Source organism: Taeniopygia guttata, chromosome 4, assembly GCF_048771995.1.
Source record: "Taeniopygia guttata chromosome 4, bTaeGut7.mat, whole genome shotgun sequence".
NCBI lineage: Eukaryota > Metazoa > Chordata > Aves > Passeriformes > Estrildidae > Taeniopygia > Taeniopygia guttata.
Genome location: NC_133028.1, coordinates 24,854,130 through 24,876,729, shown reverse-complemented (window position 1 = coordinate 24,876,729; position 22,600 = coordinate 24,854,130). Strand labels below are relative to the sequence as shown.

The window sequence follows — 22,600 nt, the reverse complement described above, 5'->3', positions numbered from 1 at the left end:
TTTTTGAGAGAAAGGAAACATTTTTTTTAAGCTTGGCAGCTGTTATGGAGTTCACATGTGGCTGCTGACTGATCTGAGGAAGATAAGAATTCGTAGACATGCTACCATGCTACATCATTAGGAATGACAGGGAGTCAGTGTGTAAACTCTGGTTTCTGGCTACTTAAGATTTGAGACAGAATTCTTATGCCTCTCAGAAAACATGATTTATCATCCTTTTTCTTTTTTTTTTTTTTTTTTTCCTCATAACATAAGTACAAGCAAACAGTACATTGTTAGGAACAAACCAGTTCAGAACTTAAAATTTTTAAACTCACAGAACAGAGTGATAGAAACAAGTTAAATTTAGCAGAAAATGCTGCTGATAATTTGGGCCATGCAGACTTGATAAAATTAATAAAGTTGAAAAAATCTAAAATCTATTAGATTCTGAGCAGGAGCTTTATTTTCCCCATGAAAAGCCATAATTTCCTTTAAATGTAATAAACCTTATTGGGTCACTTTTAGTTGCAGCTTAGTTACACTGCTGACATTAACTTGTGAACATCTGGAACAATTATTCCTTCTTTTTGGCTGATCGGTGGGTAGCACAAACTGAAAGGAGGTGTTACTAAGGACACCAAGCAGTATTGATTATATGCTCTACATACGATTCCAGAAGCATGTGGGAGGATTTCATTGCCATAGTGCTCTACTGCAATAAGCAAACAGAATTTAATTTCATTGTTGGCAAGGGAATTAGCTGGAAATGTAGAACCTACTAGGCTGTAAGAAGGCTATTAGTAATCTAAAGTGAAATCTTGGAATTAATTTAATTAAAATATTTTATTGCACTGTTCTAATCCAAGGTACTCCTTTATCTTAGATAATGTGCATTGTTCTGAATGTCTGCCTCTCCCACACTCCTCCCTTTACAAAAAGACAATGATAAAGCTAGAAAAAGTTCAGGGAGGGTCAAAAAACAATTCAGAGAATGATCAAATATATAGAATACTTTTCTACAAGGAAGAGGTTAGAAATGTATGACCCTTTGCTTAGAAAATAAATAGTGTAAGAAACTATGTAATGACCTGTAAAATCAGACACATCATGGCAAAGATGCAGCTCAAAATTTCTTCTGGTAAAAGAGTAAGGATCCAGATGAAACTGTTGAGAGTCTTATGCAAAAGGAGCTAAAGGATGTGGTCCTCTCCATGAAGGTAGGTGAGCTATGGAGCTCCATGATATGACATGAGGTGACTGTTAAAAGTTTACATGAGTGTAAAAAGCCATTAGGCAAATCAATGAAATCCAAAAAGACTATAACATTCAAGCATATGTATTTTCAAAGTACCTGAGCTGTGAGAGGGTTCTGGGAAAGCATTGCTGTCCACTTGGTTGGTTGTAGTATTTTCCCCTGACATCAGCTCTGGACCATCATGCTGAATAAGAGATATTAAGCAGAGGGTCTTTGCTTGGATGCAGCAAGTCATTCCTGTTTCAAAATATTAATCCTGTTGCAATAAGTCTTTTTGGGACAAGAAAACTATAAAAACCACTAGAATCATAGAATATCCTGAGTTGAAAGGTCTGAAAAGGATCATCAAAGTCCAACTCCTGGTCCTGCACAGGACATTGCGAAGAATCACACCATGTGCCTGAGAGCATTGTCCAAATGCTTCTTGCACTCAGACAGGCTTGGTGCTTTGACCACTTCCCTGGGGAGCCTGTTCCACTGCCCAACACCCTCAGGGGCAAGAATCTTTATCGAATATCCAAGCTAAACCTCCTCTGACACAAATCTGGGTCAATCCTTCAGGTCCTGTCACTGGTCACTACAGAGAGAGATCAATCTCTCCCCCTCCCCTTGCCCTCATGAGGAGATTGTAGATGGCAATGAGGTCTCACCTCAGTCTCCTTTTCTACAGGATGAACAGGCCAAGCGACTTCAGCTTTCCCTCAAGGTTTTCACCACCTTTGTTGCCCTCCTTAGGATGCTCTCTAATAGTTCAATACCTTTCCGATATCGTGGTGACCACAACTGCACACTATATTCAAGGTGAGGCTGCCCCAGTGCAGAGCAGAGCAGGACAATTCCCTCCCCAGGACAGGGCTGGCCCTCCTGGCTGCCAGGGCACTACTGACTCATGTTTAACTTGTCATTGACCAGGACCCCCAGGTCTCTTCCTGAGACTAGGAAAAACAAAGCCCTGGGAACACTGCCTCAGTATTCCGATAAGGTTGCCAGGTTACGATGTGCTTCATTATCGGCCTACAGAGACACTTGCACTTCTGCAAGAGAGGGGAAAATAGATCATCAGACATTAAATGCTAATCCAACAGCTTTCCAAAGTTCATAATTACAATTGAGGAGCAATTATTAATAATTTAATACTTCAGGTAAATGAAAGGACTGTGAACTGAGTCAGTATCACACAATTTTTGTGCTTTATTAGCAATGAGGAGCATGCTTAATTCAAATGTATAAGGCTTAAATATGGCATTGTTTTCTGAGACATCTCAGCTTAGGACATCACTGGAAAAAGAATTGGTGAGAGAAGTTGTCCATTCATTATTATTGAAGAATCAAAACCTTAATTTCATATATTCATCTGATACCTTCTTTCCCACCTCTACCATATGCTGTCTGTGAGACTTTAAAGGACAAATTTTCTTTTCAGAATGTTCTCTGACTCAGAGAGTGCCTGCTAGGTCACACAAGCAGCCTGGGTAACATGCTGAAAGAAGTGTGGGGTTTTTTTCCCCTTTAAAACTTCACAGCATTCCAGATCATAGAGCATGATTCATTCTTCACTTTGTAAATTTTAATTAGACAGACCCTTGCTATCTAATGATGAGTTTCACTCTTCCTACTATACAATTCATCCTTGCTGATACCTTGCATTCATGGAAATATCATTATACCCTTCTATGTTTCACATCTGGTTAACTGTCATGATGTAAGCTCCAGCTAGGCACCAGAGCTGCTCCCCACAGCCTCCCTCCCTGGTGGGATGTCAGTAGAATCAGAAAAAATGTACAAATTATAGGTTAAGAACTGTTTAATAATTGAGATAAAATTAAAAAAAAACCCAAAAAACACAACAGCAACAATTATAATGAAAAGGGAGACAACACAAAAGAAGAAAGATAAATAAAGTCCAGGATATGCCATGCACATACAATCACCCAGCACTGGAGACTGACGCAAAGGCCGATCAGTAGCTCCTGGTCATTCTTCACAGTTTATATACTAAACATGACATTCGGTGGCATGGAATTTGTCTTTGGCCAGTTTGGGTCATCTGTCTTGTCCATGTGCCCTCTCAGCTTCTTGTCCACTTGCTCACTGGAAGAACATGGAAAACTGGAAAGTCCTTGACTTAGAGTAAGCACTACTTAGCAACAACAAAGACTAAGTGTGTCATCATTAATACCATATTAAATCCAAAACACAGCCCTGTACCAGCTACTAGAACAAAAACTTACTCTATTCTAGGTGAAACCAGGACATTAACTCAAAGCAACACACAAAAAAAATCATCTTTGGATGTGATTCTAAATTCTGAAAATTTGGACACATTTAGAAGCAATGTCATTTCAAATGAGAACATGCAGATCAACATCTCACTGCAACAAAAGGATCACTTCTTGAGGATGTGGAGTTGATTTCAGAAATGAAGATTTTGGCATTAAGAAGAAGCTATTCATTTCAGGCTGACTACAATAAATTGGTTCAGAATGAGCATTTATTACTTCTGGGAATAGGAAGCACTTTGTATTTATACAAGGCCTGAATGAATGCTTCTCCCTTCCTGAAGGCACAGCACCAAAAGAAAAAATAAGTTAAAGCAAAAAACTCACTGTTCTCTTTTTTTTGCCAAGAATTTGTGACTGATTACAAGTAATACCTTGTTTCCAATTCTCTTGCAGCCTAGAATGCCTTCCAGGATGAAGTAAGTATATGCAAGAAGAAAGGCAGGGGGCATCATGTGCCAATCATTCTGGCTGACACAGCAACTTTATGGCAAATTCTCCTAGTGCGTTTTCCATTAAAGGTATCTGAAAAGGCAGAGGAAACATATCTAAGAATTGTGCAAATGAGAATATTGGGGACATCTGTGATTCCAGTTCACTGTGAGTTTTGTACGCATTTCTACTTCCAAGTAACTGCCTAACATATGTAAATTAATTTTTCATCCATTAAAATGTTGGTGTAACACTGAAAGGATGACAATTCAGAGACCATATCGATCTCACTTTCACTCAACTATCTCCTTTTTAGTACTTTTCTACTCTTGCTCCTTTCATGATTAACAAATATATGTTTATATTTTAGGGTATTATCTCCTGGGGAATAAAGAGGCATTAATATTAGGAGACATTTAGGCAAAGTGAAAAAAAGAAGTTCTGATAATCTAGAATAAAAAATAAAACATACCTGTCATGCATTGCTACATGCAGAAATAGGATTGCCTATTTTTGAGTACCTGCAAATTGCAAATAATACTGAAAGTTTTACCTAGGCAACCCAGTGTATATATATACATAAAGGTATGCTTCTGTAGCAGCTGCTGGAATGGGTGAAAAGTATATTAGCTTTACATTCCAAATGAGATTATTTATTGGAATTTTCATTACTGCTTGTGGATCAGTTGTATGTAAAATATTTAGATCTGTTATTTTAGGGTGTTAGATTTTTAATAGAATGTATCAGTTTCCAAAGATTTTATGCTATGTCAGCGATGATTGAACATTACTTGAGATAATAATCTCTAATTTTGAGGCAGACTTGAAGTAAATATTTCTGTAATGGTTCATTTTATATGGACTACTAAAGAGGAGAAAGCACTTTTGTTTTATTAAAAATAGAAACATTGTTGCAGTCTTAACTAACATAACTTTAATAATGTTGCCATGGTAATGCTTAAAGAAATGCATTTGCTTTTATCTTGCACATTCTAATTCAGAAGTCAGTGGGGATATCTCTAAGCTTATGAAGTTTTCTAAAGATCAGACCTGAATTAAAGCACCTGCCAATAACAACTATAATGGGTCACCTTATTATCTTCTGCTTTCTCTTTCCTTCATCCCTTTAGAGAATTCATGAAAATTTTTCCACTGTACTAGCCAGGCTAGTACACTTAGAGTTATCATCTAAGAAATCTGTCTTGTATAAATTAGCCTGAATAGCAGCTATATAATTCAAAGAAAATTCTCTATTTAGATCAAAAGTCTTATATATAATGAATTAGAATTGCATTCAGTTTTCTTAGCATGGAAAGCAATATTAAAAAGAGTCTTTAAAATGGACTACTGGAATTCATTGATTTTGCTAATCCATCTGATTATACATATAATTTCTTGCTAATGAATATTGCTAAAGTTAAATAGTAATTCAAATAAGATATAGTGATCCTTAATATACAATATAAAAACTCCCTGCACAAACTTTGAAATGTTCTGATAAAATTTGTCAAACATTCTTCACACTTTTGGATAATTAAAAATCCAAAATCCTATCTACAGTTGGCAGTACTGACCCATGAGATACACCAGGAGTCATCAGCCTCCAACTAGACACTCTGTGGCTGAACACAGTCCTCTGGGACCTGCCATTCAGCTGTTTCTTAATCCACTGCACTGTGCACTCATTCAGCCTGCACTTCCTAAGTTTGCTTATGAGCATGTTGTGGGAAACGGAATCAAAAACCTTGCTGAAATCAAGGTTAACATTCTCCTCATCTACCAGGCAGCCATTCCAGGGGGTTGCATAGGTCAAACAATATTTCCCCTTGTTGAATCCATGTTCACAACTCCTGTTAACCTTCTTTTTCTTCATGTGATCAATGGCATCCAGAATGAGCAGCTGTTCCACCCCTTTATCAGGGATTGAGGTGAGGCTCACTGTCCTGTAGTTTCCTAGGATCCTCCTTTCTGCCCTTTTGAAGTCTGAAGTGACATTGGCTTTCCTGCAGTCCTCAGGCACCTTTGCAGCTTTCCATGACCTTTCAAACATGCTGGAGAGTGCACCCATGCATGTGTTCCATCAGGGCCCATGGATTTGACATTATCAAGTTTTCCTAATTGATCTCTAGCCCTATCCTAATCTATAAAGGGAAAATCCTCGTTCCTCCAGAGATTCCTGGTCTCATGGCACAGGGATTCTTGACATCCAGACTTGATGGTAAAGGCTCAGACTAGGAGAAAATTCAGTAACTACCTTCTCTGTATTCATCATCACCAGGACATCAACCTCATTCAGCAGTGGGCTGACATTTTCTCTAGTGTTCCCTTTCTTACTGATACAATTGAATAAGTACTTCTCGTAGTCCTGGACATCTCTTGACAGCTTTCATTCCAAATGGATCATAGCCTTCTTTGTCACATTCCTGCATACTCTGACAACATTCATATATTTATTCAAAGTGCCCTGTCCCTTTTCCACATTCTGTACACTTTTTTCTGTTGGAGTTTTGCCAGAACCTTCTCGCTCATCTATGCAGGACTCCTGACCCCTGAGTTCTTACTTACAGAAATACACAGATACTGAGCTTGGAGGAAATGAAACCTGAATATTAACTATCTCTCTTCCAGAGCCCTAACCTGTGGAATTTCTCCAAGTAGGACCATCAATAAAACAAAGTTAGCTCTCCTGAAGTTTGGGGTTGTAATCCTACTTACCACCTTCCTTCTTGCATGCAGGATCCTGAAGACCACCATCAAATGTCACTGGGACCAAGGCTGCCTTCAATCTTCACATCCACAATCAGTCCTTATTCTTTAGTACAAGGTGATATTAAGTTGAGATGACCAGTAAAAATGTCTTGAAAATGCAGGATTGCCTAGTGTAAATACTTGTCATGAACTACAGGTGTCTTTTGGTGATTACTGCCTCTGTGTCTATCACTAGAGATCAACAGGTACCTTGAAGGTTTTCTTCAAAAGTAGACTCCTCTAATTGGTATTTTCTGACTTTGAATATTTCTACTGATTGATTTGGACTAACTGCTGCTTTTTCCATGCTGGCCAAGATTGAGACTTTATGCCTGAGTATAAGAAAATGGTGATTCTTGGAAGCTTTTTATGAGTATATTTATATGAGTATAAATTTCAGAGGTACCCAGGTGACTTACAGTTTGTGTTCACAGACAGTTAATGCACAGAAAATTAGGGAAATAATTTATAGCACCACTTTCTTTCTGGGTACGTCAGAAAAGCACTTGTAGACTGGACTCACAAAAGTAAGCTTTGGCTTAGCAAGGTTAATTTCCCAAGGCTTCTCTAACTCACAGGAAGGAAGTAACTTCATCTAGAGTGGGACTCAGCATGGGACCCCTCATCACAAAATGATGTATTCCAGTCTCAGAGTTAGAATGAAGAAATTACTGTGGCGTAATCATGATGCGCTAATTGGGCCACGATCAAAAGTATTTTAAAAATATTTGTTTTATTTTCATCCAAAAAGGAAAATTCTTATTTAAAACTATCTCTTGAAACTCAAGTTGACATATCTTTCACTGATTATGCGGGAGATTTTGTATGTTGTTTTCATTGAAAAACTCTGGCAGGCGATGCTCAACTTTCTCCTTTACTATTGGAATTATTTGTAAAATGTAGATGCTCCAGTTTCCACTCTTCACTTCTTCTATGAAGAATGTACTATTCATATTATACCAAGGTCAATGGTATAATCAATCAATCATTTGTCACTGTAAGAGACTGAAATATTAATGGTCAATGACTCGATCAGCCATTTGCAAAAGCAGCAGGCGCTTTGCTGAGGATGAGCACAGTAACAGCCCTGGTGCAGAGGGTGTGAGCTCCACCGATTAACCATGGCAGAACATTTGTTTAGCAGAAGCTAGGTTTGGAGGTAGGTAAGGGAAAAGGCTCATAAGCAGCAGATCCTGTGGGGTTGGATAATGCTTTTCACCATGCCAGTGTCCATTACACAAGTGCCTCAATTGTAAAACTCTTCCCCTGCACTGTCAGCTGGGGAAGGTATTGGAACATTCACATTTTTCATCCCTTCTGATGGGGGATAACTGATTCAGCTACACAGACATGAGAGGCAGCTGTAGCTATCACATTTTAGATCTGTCATATACCACCAAAGACCTCCCTATGCATGCTAAAACTAAATTCTTGAGGACTGCCCATGATCCACACAGCCACAGTGTTGCAAAAGACAGAGTAAAATTTCCCCCCAGAGGAGGTACCTGTGTGATAGTCTGAGCTTATATTAACCCATAGAAATTTGTATTTCACCGGCTCTCCCCATGGCTGATAGATCAAGGCGGCAACCACCACTTTTGACCAACAGACATGGAAATTGCAACAGTCAAGTCTTGTCACTGGATCCCTGAGTGGTGATATCTTTCTACTCTTATCCTTTCTTTGTATTTGTATCTTGTTTTCCTTATACATTTTCTTAAGTAAGCTTTTATATTATTCTATTACTATTAACTCTACATTGTGTACATATTTATAAACACTGATCATTTACTGTTGTTTCACTCTTATCTGCTCTAAGGGAACTATTTACAAGAACCTGAGTCAGGTTCTTGAAAATAGCCTTCAGGTGCACTTCTGTAATGGTCAGAAATAAACAGATAAAAAGAGACATAGATATCATCCTATAAAAAAAAAGACACAGTTTCCCATCACATCTGTAAAAGCAGAAACCTTGCTTCTTGGAAACACGCAGATGAATAAATGACTGGGGATGCTTACATTGCCAGCAGCTGAATTCATTGTGAACTTTGTCAGTGTAAATGTCGTTCATGTCTCAAATGGCATAGTCAATTAAATCAGTTATAAAATGCAGCAACAGTTAAAATGTTTAATTTTCAACATTTTGTGTTAAATACATTGTTAAAAATCAATGTTTCTATCCCATGAAGTACTTTAGAAGGACAGGTGCCTTCTATCATTTATTCTGCAATGAAAGTTTCTTTTTTCTTCCTTTGAAAGTGGCTATCCATCCAGTTCTACAATGAACTACATCCAGTTCTACAATCACTAGCATGATCAGCATAAAAAATATTTTTGAGACCTTAATGCGTTCTGCCTTTTCTGACAGCATAAATAGTAGCAGTTATAATTAGAGGAAACAAGAAGAAAAATGGTAGCAAAACCACTGCTCACGTATCCCTACTTCTCAAATGAAGCTTATCTTGAGAAACAAGCCCAGAACATCTTATATCCCAAGTAAACCCAAGCTGGGTGACAATTTGACAAACCATAAAGAAATAACAGAGACACATCTTTATTGTCTACCATCTGTATGAAACAGCTACAGCTATGTGATTAGAGATTGTAACAACAAATATCTGTGGACATTTGACATTAAGAGACACTTAACATAGAGCTTATTAAAGCTGCTTTGTTAAGATGGATAAAAGCAAAGGCAATCATAATTAAAGCAACTTTTGTCCTTAATTATCCTCTAGCTGCCTGTCTGCTAGATGTCCAGAGGGACAAGAATCTGGAGATGGGTCATGTCAGATGGGCATATTACTCAGAAGAATGCATTTAAAATTCATGGTTCCCTACCTTTGTAAAAACTAAAGGATATTCCAATTTGGGCTAACTCTAGAAGGCAGACATGTAGGGACACGTTTTGCTTTTGTTGCAGCAATGTAACGTACAGGTCAGGAAGATATGGGCTTCTCCTGTCACTGTCAAGTTGTATGGTGACTTCTACATTTAAAGCCGTGGTAAGCTTCCTAAGCAGAATAACTTTCTCCAAACTGTCATTATTTTCAAAGTGGATCTGATCTTCTTGTCAAGCACAAGAGCATTACAGATTGATGACATTTGAAATACAAATGGGAGAAAGGTTTGTGTCTGTTCTTGGGAAAATTAACCCCTCATCCCCCAAAGAACTAGTGAATGCCTTCCAAGCATGCTCTGCTAATCTCCCCAATTTGAGGTGCACAGGGACTTAGAATAACTAAATCTAGAAGAATCAGGAGATTCTTATGCAGCTGATCTCCAAATATCCCTTTCCTGTGCCCATTAACTGGTTTGGCTACTGTTTAACTTCCAGAAAGCCAGTCTTAATGGGAAAAAATCAAGACTGAAATAGGAAATCTATCACTTCCTCTGATAATTGTTTTTCCACTCATTAATCAGTATTAAAACTCTATGTGTTTGCATAGTGGATTTGTCTGATTTTAGCTTCCAGACGTTGGGTTTTTCCTTTCTTTCTCTTATAGCTCAACAAGTGCTTTAACAGAGATTTTCTCTGTAGGACATTGTGAAGCCACTCACATTAACTGTCATTAACTATCTCTTGCATAAACTGTAGTGATTGAATTCTTCTATCTCCCTCAGGATGACACTTTCCTTAGCCTTTGAATACATCTTTGCACCTATTGTGATTTCACAGTAGTGTTTTTGTGTAGCGTGATCCCCTATTGCTACTCATTATGCTTGTGTTGATCTTTTCATTACTTAAGGAGAAGTGAAAATCACTTTGCTGTTGTTGATTTGTAATCCCAGTTCTATTTTTTCTTTTAAAACCATTTAAAGATGTGTTTAAAGCATATGTTTTTCACATTTTTTCAGTACATATTCAGCATTTCATATTCTTTATGTGTAGTTTTGTTGGTAGCTGAAAAAATGCATCCAGTGAGATTGAACCTTGTTTATCACTGTAGGAATATTGCCCTGACCATTGTACTTTGTCCCTACCACTATTTATGGTGTGACCACCCTTTGTGTTACCTGCACAGTTTACATGTAATAACTGTTCTGTTAATTCACTGAGTGTTCTTCAAATGCAGTAGAACACCGTTGGGTTGTGCTCTTCTGCCTCACTTTTAATTAATATTTCTCCACAGCTGTCAGGTACACATTTCCTAATCATTGATGTGCTCTCACAGTGCTGTGCAGCACTAACATTTTAGTTGAAACACTGAATTATTAGGTTCTTTAAACAAGGTGAAGCATTCACAACTGACAAAATAATTTTTTTGGAAGGATTTGTGTTTTCAAAACTTCTCAGTCTTTCCTCTTTCCCCACTTGCACAACTCTCTGAGCCATCTCTTTCTTCCTCTTCCCTTCCTGTATCTCTTTTGGCTGATTCTGGCAGCAAAAACTCACACAGGTTCCAGGTTAATGATGGTAAGAGCCATTCTACCTCTGTCAGACACAAGTGCTCTTTCATTCTGTTAGTCTGATTTTTTTTTTTTTTGATATCTAATGACATAAAGAAAATAGTCCTTCTTTCCTTTAGTAAGCTTGTACTAATCATGCTTGCTTTCCTGTAAGTCCAGATGAAAGAAGGTGGGCCCTCTGCTTTTCTTTGTCTCTGTCCCTAGGCAGTCCCAAACAGACTTCTGTCCTCTTCATGAGCTTCAAAGTCTACTTCTCTTTCACATTAAAATATTTGCTCTAACTTCTCAGTTTTCTCCTTCCACAACACTCTCATTGTCTTCCTTCTTTCAGCATCTCACATTAGCCCTTTTTCTGTTCTCTTAGATTTCTCAGTAGGCTAGACATAAATTCTTCTTTCAATAGGATTTGCAGTTGATGTTCCTCCCTGTGTGCATACACTTTCTGTTCCAAACAATGAGACCTTCTTGATTTCTCATCTAGAAAAGTAAAAAACTAAAAGCCCTGCAATGAGTAATGCCCTACTCCTATCAACCTCTACTAATAAATCACAATTTCCTTTTGGTGAGATTGAGGAGATGGGAAACAGCCCTGCAGATGGGAGAAATTTGTGGCCACTGCATCCAGCAGGTAATTATTACCAAGCTCAAAGTCACTTTAATGCTTTTTTTCTTACTCATCTGAGATTAATTAGTTTATTATAGTGATCTAGGAAGGTTCCAGCAGAAAAAGAATGTATTTTTCTGATCTGCGGGCTGCTGAATAAGACAACTTCTAATATGTCTCCTTTGTTCTCTCTCCTTTTTTCTTCACTGCTAATTATTTTCTTCTGTCACCTCAGGAAGCTAGAGTGGGAAAAAAATGGAGGGAACAGACTATATAGTAAATTATGGATCAGAAAATGCAAGAACACGTTAAAGAGTTTTCTATGTTTGCACATATTTGGCTCTGTTTCCTTCCGAAATGTCCTTTATTTGGGGCAGTCAGTGACTTCCCAAATTCACCACAAAATTTGATTTGGATCTTGGTTAAACTGAGCTAAAAAGAATTGCACTTCATGATATTAAATTGGGGAAACTTTGTGTGACTGATATTAGGATTAGACTTTTATACTGTGCAACTTCTGATTTTCTGGTAAACTGAATAGAAGAACTTCCTCTGAATTTCTATAATCCTGGGAAAATCTGCAGCTGCTACTAAACGTAATTGTTTTGGAAAATTTTACTTTATGTGTTTGATGTGATATGACTGTTCTGACAACATTTTATTTTGTGTGGGTTCTTTGTGACCTTACCCCAGGATAGCAAAAACCTACTTAACTTTAATTGAATTAACAAACATATCATTCAAAATGCTGTTGTGAAAATAAAATTTCTTTTTCCTTTTGTATTATTTTTCAGTCTATAAGGTTAGAGGGTCCTTTTCTGGAATACAAAAAGATTCCTCGTGCCAGGCAGGAGCAACATCAGTAATTTTCCTATTTGGATGTGTAATGCATTTGAACTGATTTCCAGTCACCTATATTTAAGTCACTTGGACAAAAATTAAATTAAAGCCAAATATTGTGTTCTACAGACCAGCATGATTAAAAGCACTACATATATTCAAAGATATTAGACTTAATATGAAACACAGATTTAATTTCTGTGCTTCTGTTCAAACTTATGATCTTGACATCTCAGATGTGCCGCCAAAACTTAGATGCCCCTTTCAATAAATTTTCTGCAACAGGTTTTATTTTGGTATCTAGAATATTTCTGTTCACTCACAGAGCTACTCCATTTTTACATCAATGGTATTTTCATCTCTCAATTCTAAGGCCAGTGGTACTTCTTTAAGTAGTAAGGGACATGTTTTTTTTTATGATGGAAAAAAGCCAAGAAGAGCAATTGCAATGTAGTTTTTCTTCTGAATCACACTTTAGATAAGAGCCTAGAATATTATTAAATTCTCTGTGAAGAATAGATTTTCCTTCAAATGTTGAATTCAGTTGTTATGAACTCATTTATGATTATATTTAATATGTCTAACTAGCACTAAAAAAGTAAAAACTCATACAATGAAAGAAAATAATCTTAATCTGAAGTTTTGCTTGAAGAAAATCAATGTCTAGAAAACTCTCTGCCCATTTTTCTAAAAAAAATATTCTGATACTGCATTTGAGGTAGTATTGGGAATAATATGCTCCAGACAATTTAAGATATTAAAGAAAAGCAGGTTAAAATCAGTATTATACCCCTAATGCAAAATTCTTCAATTATGCACCATCATTGTAATAAAATGCTCAGTGTATAATTCTTAAAACCATGTACAGTCTTTGGTCTAGAGTCAAGATTGAAAATATCTTGTAAAGTTCATTTTTTAATTTTTTTTTTTTTTTGGTCAAAGACTGTTTCTGAATTTGATTAAAGTAGTTTTTTTCCTTATATTGAGATAGTAAGTCAGGTATCTCAGAGCTCTTGTATACCTCAAAGAAATCTCTTTTGATTTTTTCTACTTTGTCATAATTAATTTTAGGTGATATATTTATTTATTTATATTTATTTTTTAACAGAAAAACTTTTAGTGTTCTTTAATTACAAAGTGCTATCCATACAGCCTGCCCATTCTGTTCTAGCAGAACCTAAATATTTTTTTGTAATTTTGAAAGTTTTCTTATGACAGAGAAATGATTGTGCAACCAAAGATCTAGTTTTCAAGAGCAAATTTTAACTTATGTACAATGTACTTTGCTATCTTAAGCAGATCGTTACTTGGACAGTTAGCTAGAAGTAAAGTAATTCTCCTTTGGCATTGATTTGTGGATAAAGCAACCTGCTCACCTCATTTGAAACCAATAACATTCTGCCAAATTTCAAGCCATTTATTTTTAACACACCTCCTAACACAATTACTATGTTGCTACTTTTAAAGTAATCAACTTTAATAAGAGTAATATTACATATTCAGCCATAATTAAATAAAATATGCTGGAAGTATTTTCATATTTATGTACTAGGACAACAGCAATTATGGGAATTAATTTCTTAATAATTTTTGGGTTTTTTCCACTGATACAGTAAGTGCAGTTTCAAAATATACAGCTAAAACATCGTACTTCCAAATATATAGAGAAAAAAATCTAATCCTCTGTCCTGTGCCTAAGAGCTCAGCTAACATTAACACATAAGCTTTGACTTTTCTGAGCTCTGCAACAGTCCATTGAGGTATAGGACAAAAACTTGAAATCCATGCAACAGGCCTAGTTTCTGGTGAAAATCTCACTAAAATTACCATTTTCCCATTAAAAATGTCAGATTCAATAAACAATTGTACTGGTATCAAAACTACAGAGACAATGCCAGTTTGAGGGCTGTTGATTCATAAGCAGTCTGGAATCCTCCTTAATTTAAACTATAAAAAGAGATACTTCAGATAAGGCTGTATAGTTACTCGCCATGTACAAATGCTGCTCAGGGGAAATACCAAAAATGAATAAACCAATGGCATTTTTTCCTGGCTAAAGCCCTTCCCTCAGATGAGAGGAGGCCGGGCTTAATCTCTTCAAATCCTATTTAGCTGTACATATAAGAGGCTGTTTGAATGAGAAAAAAATCTTCACACTTTAGTATCTTCATTGGTATTTCCATATCCCTAACTTAATTGCAAAGATTTTTGAAAAGCTTTGTACTAAGAACAATCTTCCAACTAAGCCCACTTGTAGTTTCTGCCAGAGAATGGTGTGTTCATAAAGGAACTCTTCTCTTAATAGGGAGGAGGAGGGAAGAGATTTCTCCACAAATCACTATTGCTGTTAATACTCTTTTTTTTTTTTAGTTAAAAACTGTATTGTGGCTCATCAGTTACTAGTGCTTTTGACCTTATGTTTGACACAGAAAGTAGTCCAATGATCATCATGCTTTATTTGATACATAGGGAATTGCTCTGCACAACAGCATGAGCCCCAGTAGCAGTATATTTTCTTAAGTGATTTTAGCTGTGCAAAATAGAATATTCTCCAGTGCTGTCTGCTCAGACTTTTGGCATCAGGGCAGAATCAGGGCCATTTTTTTTTTTTTTAAACAGGCTCAATCACATAATGAGATTCATGGACAGTGTTGCCATATGTCCTACAGAAGCTAGACTATGATTCACTGCAATACCTACAAAAATGTCAAAGCAATTTTCTGGAGCTCACTTGCTTTTCCCAGAAGACTGAGAACCTGCTCTATATAAGTTCTTTACATCATTTCACAAACCTGAAAATTTTCCAGTGGTGTATTTTTCTCTATTATTAACATCTGTCTCAGCATTTCTTCCTTATGTCTCTTCTCTAGGAGAAAGGGAATTTTTTTTACTGTTAGTCTAAAGTACCTGTATTTTGTTTCATGCTTCTACATTTTTGGAGGCAAGAACAAATTATCATTGCATGTAAGATTAAAAAGTGGTGTTATTTTGACATAGGTGATTTTCTACAGTGTTAGAGAGTATTCTGAGGAAGGAGTCTTCATATTTATAGATGTACTATATTGATTCCATTTACCTGACAACCCATGACTATTGCTTATCTGATAACTTTAAACAATCTTGGATTTGTAAGTCATCCTTTAGATGTCATGGGCTCAGATCCTTGAATACTCTTTACTCAGATTTGTATTTTTTATTTCGTTGGTGAATGGATTTGTTTAATGTTAATTATGTCAACTATGGCAAGTATGAAATTTTAGGAGAAAAAAGGGCAAATAATTCACCCAAAGTTTATGCTCTTATTTAAACACTAGTGTTTACTCCTGAAGCACATTTAGCATTTTCCCTAATTGTGCTGTCTACTCAGTGTAAGCAAAATTAGTGCAGTGTTGATAACTTTCTTGGGAAACAAAAAAAACCAAAAAACATCAAACAAAATATCACAAATAAGAAGTTTAGTTTGCTCTTACTTCTAATCTTACAAGTCCTGTCATCTCTAAGTTATAGATGAGTTGCCTGAAGTAATGTTCAGTAATTAAACTGAGATCCAGGACAGGAATTGGAAATGTTATGTTCAAGTGAGGATAAAAAAAAAAAAAGAAAAACATCATTGTTCTTGTAATTTTGTTTTATTGACTTTTGCTTTCATTTGCCATGTAAAACTCAAGCAAAACTTATGGACAAATCTAAATTTTTAATGTATTAAACTCTGTGAGTTTCTGCTCTTTTTTTTCAATTGTGATCATATATGGGAATTTTAAAAAGTGCTTTAACACTTGGCTTGACTGTAAATGTCAGAATGAACTGTGTTGTCAGGTGATTTATAGAGGAATGTTTCAGACAATACAATTAACCAAATTTTTTTAAGATTCATGTCCAAGCCCTCTTTGTCCTCACAAAGGCAAACTTTTTTTAGGCTCAATCATTCAAAGTAACATAACTATGAATAGCTCACTGCAAGTCCAAGCTATTCAAAATGGTCTCAATGAAACCAGGGAATTAGCTTTCTCAAAAAATATGTTGCTGCGTTAAATCATATGCTAGATGATTTATCTCCAAGACATGACCTGTCGCTATAGGACAGGAGAATGCACAAAGCGAGCCACTTGCCACTTTGCAAGGTAAAAGAGAAAGTTTATTTTCTGACTCCAACTTTTATACTTTTCCAAAGGTGACAGTGGATTGGAGAGTGAATGGGCCACCTCTCCAAAGACATTGGACAAACCACTAGTACATCAAGTCTCTCCACCCCCATGAAGGAATGCAAAACAATATGTTATTTACAGAAACTGTGTGGGAAAGTTTCCCAATAGAATGTAAACTCAGACGGCTTTAGAAAAACTCAAGAATCAGGGCGACATCGACCCACAGTAGTCAAAAAGAAACAACCAAGTCTAAATTAAACTGAAACACCAGAAACTCAAACATACTTTATAAGTTCAGCATATATTAGTGAAACTCTGAGGAAATCCAAGGAAAAAAAAATTTAAACCTGTTTGGAATCACTCCACTAACTAAAAAGCATTACAACTTCAATATCAAGTCCCCTTTCTTCCTAGAAGATGGATCAGGAACTTATGAAGGGTCTCTCAAATTAAAATCACTACAGCTGTATAAAGTCTTTACTTCAGCTCTTGCTTCCATACAGCATTATTTTTGTCTTTTGCTTGGTTAGCTTTTATCTTTGTTTTCTACAAAGCAGTTTTGCAGATCCAGAATTAGCTTAAACCCCATTAATCCAGAGCAGTTAACCAGTTGGAATGAGTTCAGTGTTAGAATTCTGTATTTTACAATTGTTAAGAGATGGCATGCAAGGAGTTATTCTCAGTGGAACCGAGATTCTCTTGGCAGCTTGCCCAAGTACTCCAGCACCTCAATGCAGCAAGAAGACATCTCAGCTTTACATGGATGTTGCCTGTACATTGTGGGCATGAACACACTGCCTAGAATGGCACTGTGTGTATATATATTATTTCTGATGTTTCTTAAAGACATTTCTGTGACTAGCTAACCTATCACACTCCCAGGAGATAAATGCTTTTCTCTTATTCAGTATCTTGAAATCACTCTTAATTCAAACTGCCTTCAAGTTAATACACATTACAAAATTATTAAGATTGCAATAGGTGAATAGACAGACTTGCTACAAACATTTATAAAAGTCTGAGTTGGTGGAATTAAAATTCTTACTCCTTCATCCATGTGACTACACAAAGTCTTTTCTATTTCCGTTTCATTGAGGATTCTTTCCTTCTGTAGGCCTTAGATCTCTGATTGTATCCAATAAGGAACTTCTTGAAGTAGGGCAACCCTAAATTAAAAAAAAAAAACAAAAAACAAAACTAACTTTGCATTTACACAAGAAGATCTTATTCTTGAAATCCATTCAGGTAAGTTTAATCTTTCTCCATAAAACTTTTAAATTTATTTCTTATTCATGAGAAAGTTTTGTCATTCTTCCCAATTAGTGTCAGTTCTTATCCTCATAGGCTTCAGTATTTTTCTAAAGCCAGATATAATTTCCTGCGTGTGACTGATGAATTAACAGCCTTTTGTCTCAGAAGGGATCAATTCCCTTCTTTGATAACTCAAGATGTATCTTTCAGTGTGAAGTGTCTTTTCTGCTGAATCTTATATTTCATAGTAATCTGTACTTTAATGAAATACTTGACACAGAAATCTAAATGGGTGAATGGATGTAGCTCATTAATCAATTTTAATTAAAAAACAGGCATTCTGGTAGGTAGCTTGTTCAGAATGGCTTGGGGTGATTAATCTGGAAAATTTTCTTCTAAACCTACTATAAAAGGCCTTTAATCTCTTTGTGCCATCCCCTCTTTCCATTTACACTGACTAGTACTTTACTTGTGAAAAGAATATCTGGAATTCTACAGAAAAAGCCTTAAATAAGAGATACCCGGAGATCTGGAGGAATTGGCTATTTTAGGGCAAAGGAAAGTTAGGTAAGGCCTCTCCCTGTGAGCAAGGGCATTTTCTAAGGGTTCTGTGTTCCTTTGTACTTCTCTGTGAGGGGATTCTGCACTGAGTTTTGAGTTTGAACACCTAGATCATAATAGAAGAAGCACTGAAACCACACTATAAGTTCAATTGGTCCAGGCTGCAGAATAATTTTCCTTATGCTTGTCTTCATCTGTGGAAGCAGATGCAAAGTCATAGAAACCCACCCACAAGTTTGGGAACAGATACGCTATTGTTGATCAAGCTCATTTTAAAGAAGCCAGCAAAGAGACCCTCCATTTCCTCACAACTGAGGGAATTTATGGGTGGGTCCAGAATTCACATATCCACCAGGATAAGGCTCTAACACACTGTAACTGGATACTTACAATTCAAGTGTGAATATATTAATATATTTGACAAAGTGTTTGATGTCTTGACTGGTATTTTGAATTTTCTCTTCTCCTCGTTTCTCATGTGTGGCTGATTTTAAATCCTGATTTTATACATTGTTGGTTAGGTTTTGGGTTTTTTGTGAGATTCATTTCCTCACTAACCTAAAAAGCTGCCATAGTTAAATTGCTTTTTGTTCAGAATTCTCAAATGAGGCCAGGTGCTTGAAAAGCAAGCCTCCTACAAAGGACTTAGTTTAATTAACAAAGTCAGATATGAGAACACTGGGGAGACAAAGTCCACTGGTTAAACTGGTGCATACATTAGACTACTGGATTTCCAGAAGTCATTTCTGTTCTGAAATAGTTTGTGTCCTGATCACAGGTGATTTTGGAAAGGGATACTTGCATTTCAGTTTGCTGTTTTATATGGTAAGCAAATAGATTATGATTTTAAAATATATTGAAATCAACTGGTCCACACTATGGGTAAAAAATTAGTTTGACTTTTCTGGGCACTTGGAGAAGATGTTTTTAAAAATAGTTTCACAATTAATAGGAAATGGTGCAATTTAAATCTAGTTTTAAATCAATACCAATATGTACTTCTATGTTTGATGTTTCTATAAAAGTATATCAAGAATTATTTTACATTTTGTTGGTTTTATTTCCTTAGGCAGGGGGAAGCAGCTAGAGATTTTTGTATTTCTATACAGTCAAGTCCTCTGCTTCTGTCCCCTTAGTGAATAATTTCTCCTTGGGAAAAAAATTATCATCTTTCTTTAATCAATTTAGCTGTATTTTATTCCTTTGCCTAGCCTGACTTGGTATGTGTACTACCTCATTACATATGTCTTAAATATTTTTCTGTTTGCAATTCTCTTACTTGGTATTAAATACTGAATATTTTATTCTACTCTTTTCTCTTCCACTTTAATCTGAATAGATAGCAGGCTGGAATGATTTAAAGTGGACTATGACTTGCGCTGGGATAGCAACTAAGGAAAGGGAAACTGCATTCAATGAAAATTCTCTGTGTCTTACTGATGGAGGCACATCTTGTTGGGGCTATCTGGCTATGATCATTCAAATGACTGAAACACTAAGCTGTGTTTGACTAACTTGGTCTCTGGAAAATCTGATGAATGAGGTTCTCGCATTTGTTCTCTTGCCAGGTGTGAGGAGTTTATTTTGTCTGGATGCCAGGTGCCCACCAAACTACTCTATCACTTCCCCTTCTCCTGAGGACTGGGGAGAGACAATAAGATAGAAAACAACTCAGAGGTCAAGAAAGGCACTTTACTAGAGCAAAAATGGAAAGTTGCACATGCACAAGCTAGGAGAGAAAAGTAGAATTTATTCTCTACTTCCCATCCACAAGCTATGCCCAGCCACCTCCCAGGAAGCAGGACTTCAGCTGTGACCAACTCTGCCCCAGTCCCAGTCATGGACAAGGCTGGCCAGCTGCTCACTCTTTTGCTCAGTCATCAGCCCCAGCATGGCTGAAATAATTCTGGCAGAGCAGGGGCTCCATCACTTCTGGTGGAAAGTGCTGTTCCCAACTTCTGAAAACTTTTACCTTTCAGCTTTGGAAGGAAGATGTTTTTCTTGCTCTAACAGTGCAATATTTCATTTTACTTTTGTCTAATTTACTTTCTTGCATAAGCTTTTTTAAAAAAGTCCATATTTCTTAAAGCCTTTTAATAATTTAACATCATACATATGTTTTTCTAAATTCACATCATTATTTTTGTATTCTGTTTTTGACTATTTGGTGAATAAACTTGTAAAATATTGTCATGTAATTGATGCCTCCATATACTTTTCATTTAGAAACTCTTCCATGTCTTTATTTTTCAGTAGAGGACTTATTCCCTATGCAGCCATGAAATGCATGTAGCCAAGGTTATTCTTTCCACTTGAAAATAACAAGCTTTGATACAGTTGCTGGAGCTAGGAGACTTCTTAATTTTCTTCATCACTGCTCTTTATGTCCCACATCATAACTATAATCAGTTTATCTAAGGGATAATTTGTTTTCACTTTCTCAGCAGCAATGTATGCATTCAACACATAGACCATTTTCTACATAAATTGCTTTAGCAATATTGTATATTGCTGAGTTACACAGTATACTCTGAAATTCTACATGCCTAGACAAATTGAAACTCTGAGGAAGACAAATATGTACTTTGTCTAGACATTCTTTATACTTGAAAACTGAAATTGGTAACTCTGCTAAATTTCATTTGCATCTCTGTGTATTTGTTGTATCTTGGATGGCATATACATTCACACACAGAGATCTGAGAGGCACAGTTTTTACCATTATTAACATAAAGTTTTAAAGCAGAGGAATCCCAAAGACTAGGATAAAGGATTTTTTTTGAATTTGTAGATGGAAACTGAAAACCAGTGAAACTGTTACTTGTTCACAGTTCTTTTGGACCACAAACACACCAGCTTCCTTAGGATGCATCCTTGGAGCTATACAGGACGTGACAGGAGCAGACAAGAGAAATGTAGCGAGGAATTGAAGTCAGAACAGAAGAACAAAGAAGGGAGAGTAAAAGGAGCATTCTGTATTCTGAGTTTTCTACCAGATTTTGAATTCTCTTGGGAGTGAAGACAGGAAATTACGGTTTGAACTTCCTCAAGTGATTTGGGAATTGCCAGGAAAAGATCTACTGAAGTGAGAGCAAATGTCACTGTAGATTGAAAACTTCCTCAGAGATACCATCAAATATGTAGCACAAGAAGGCAATTGTATCAAAACAAGAAAACCTTGATTTAAAAAAAGGGGAAAAAAAGAAGACAAAAACCAAACCTGAAAGATCAGAAAAGAAAGGATTTGTGCTGGTGGTGGAACTTTCTTTTCTGCTGCTGAACTCTATGCTTGTGAAGATGTATTGTCTTCCCCTTCAACAAATGCACCTTCAAAAAATGGTGCACAAGTTCAAATGAGTATTTGTCTAATACACTGAAAGAAAAAGGCATGTCTAGCAGCAATATTATGTTCATAACAGTACTCATAAGGTTATAAAAGCATTTTATTTTCATACAATTCCTGCCATTAAGCTAATGTTTTCCTGAGGGAAGGAGCTTAAGATGGATGATAGCCTTCTTGGCAGACACTCATAAGGCAAAGACTGACCTGGGGTTACTGTGAAATCTCTGAAACTTCCTGTTGAGGATATTGTCCAAAGATCAATCCAAAGATAGTGTGTGTATACTGCTAAAAAGATAACACATATGTCTCAAGATTTATGTGGAGTTGTATTGCACCATTTCTCAATAATGAAATGAAATATATTGCTAATATACTAACAGCCAAAGAAGAATAAAATAAATTTGCATGGCAAGGTAGGTAGCAGAATGTGAATTATCTCTGTGGCACTGAAGATTTAGGCTCAAAAGTCTGATTAATAGTCATATTTTACAGATTTAATTTCCAGCAAATAATTTTGCTTCTTGCTGTGGCTTTGTTTTCTGCCAGGGGGTAGCTTTCTTACTACATTTGAAGAGTGAAAATAACTAAATAAGATGTTTAGATAGAAAGTTTTATTAGGAAAAAAAACAAACAAAACCTAAAAAATCCCTACTATATAAAGAGGAGGAACAGATAGTACAGGAAAAAAAAGAGGAAAAATTAAACTAAAAAATTATAAAAATTATTGATTTGCAAATAGAAGTAATGACA

At 36.2% G+C, this 22,600-nt stretch overlaps 1 long non-coding RNA gene across 1 annotated transcript in view; it reads right to left on the bottom strand.

The window, feature by feature from the left end:
- Positions 1 to 259: 259 nt before the first annotated feature.
- The window catches only part of LOC121469879 (uncharacterized), a 62,418-nt gene continuing 40,077 nt past the window's right edge, over positions 260 to 22,600 (bottom strand). The window contains exons 2-3 of the long non-coding RNA XR_005980168.2: positions 3,891 to 4,041; positions 260 to 3,328 (exon numbers count right to left, since the gene is read on the bottom strand). This is a non-coding gene — a long non-coding RNA (uncharacterized lncRNA). The remainder of the gene's footprint in view (positions 3,329 to 3,890; positions 4,042 to 22,600) is intronic.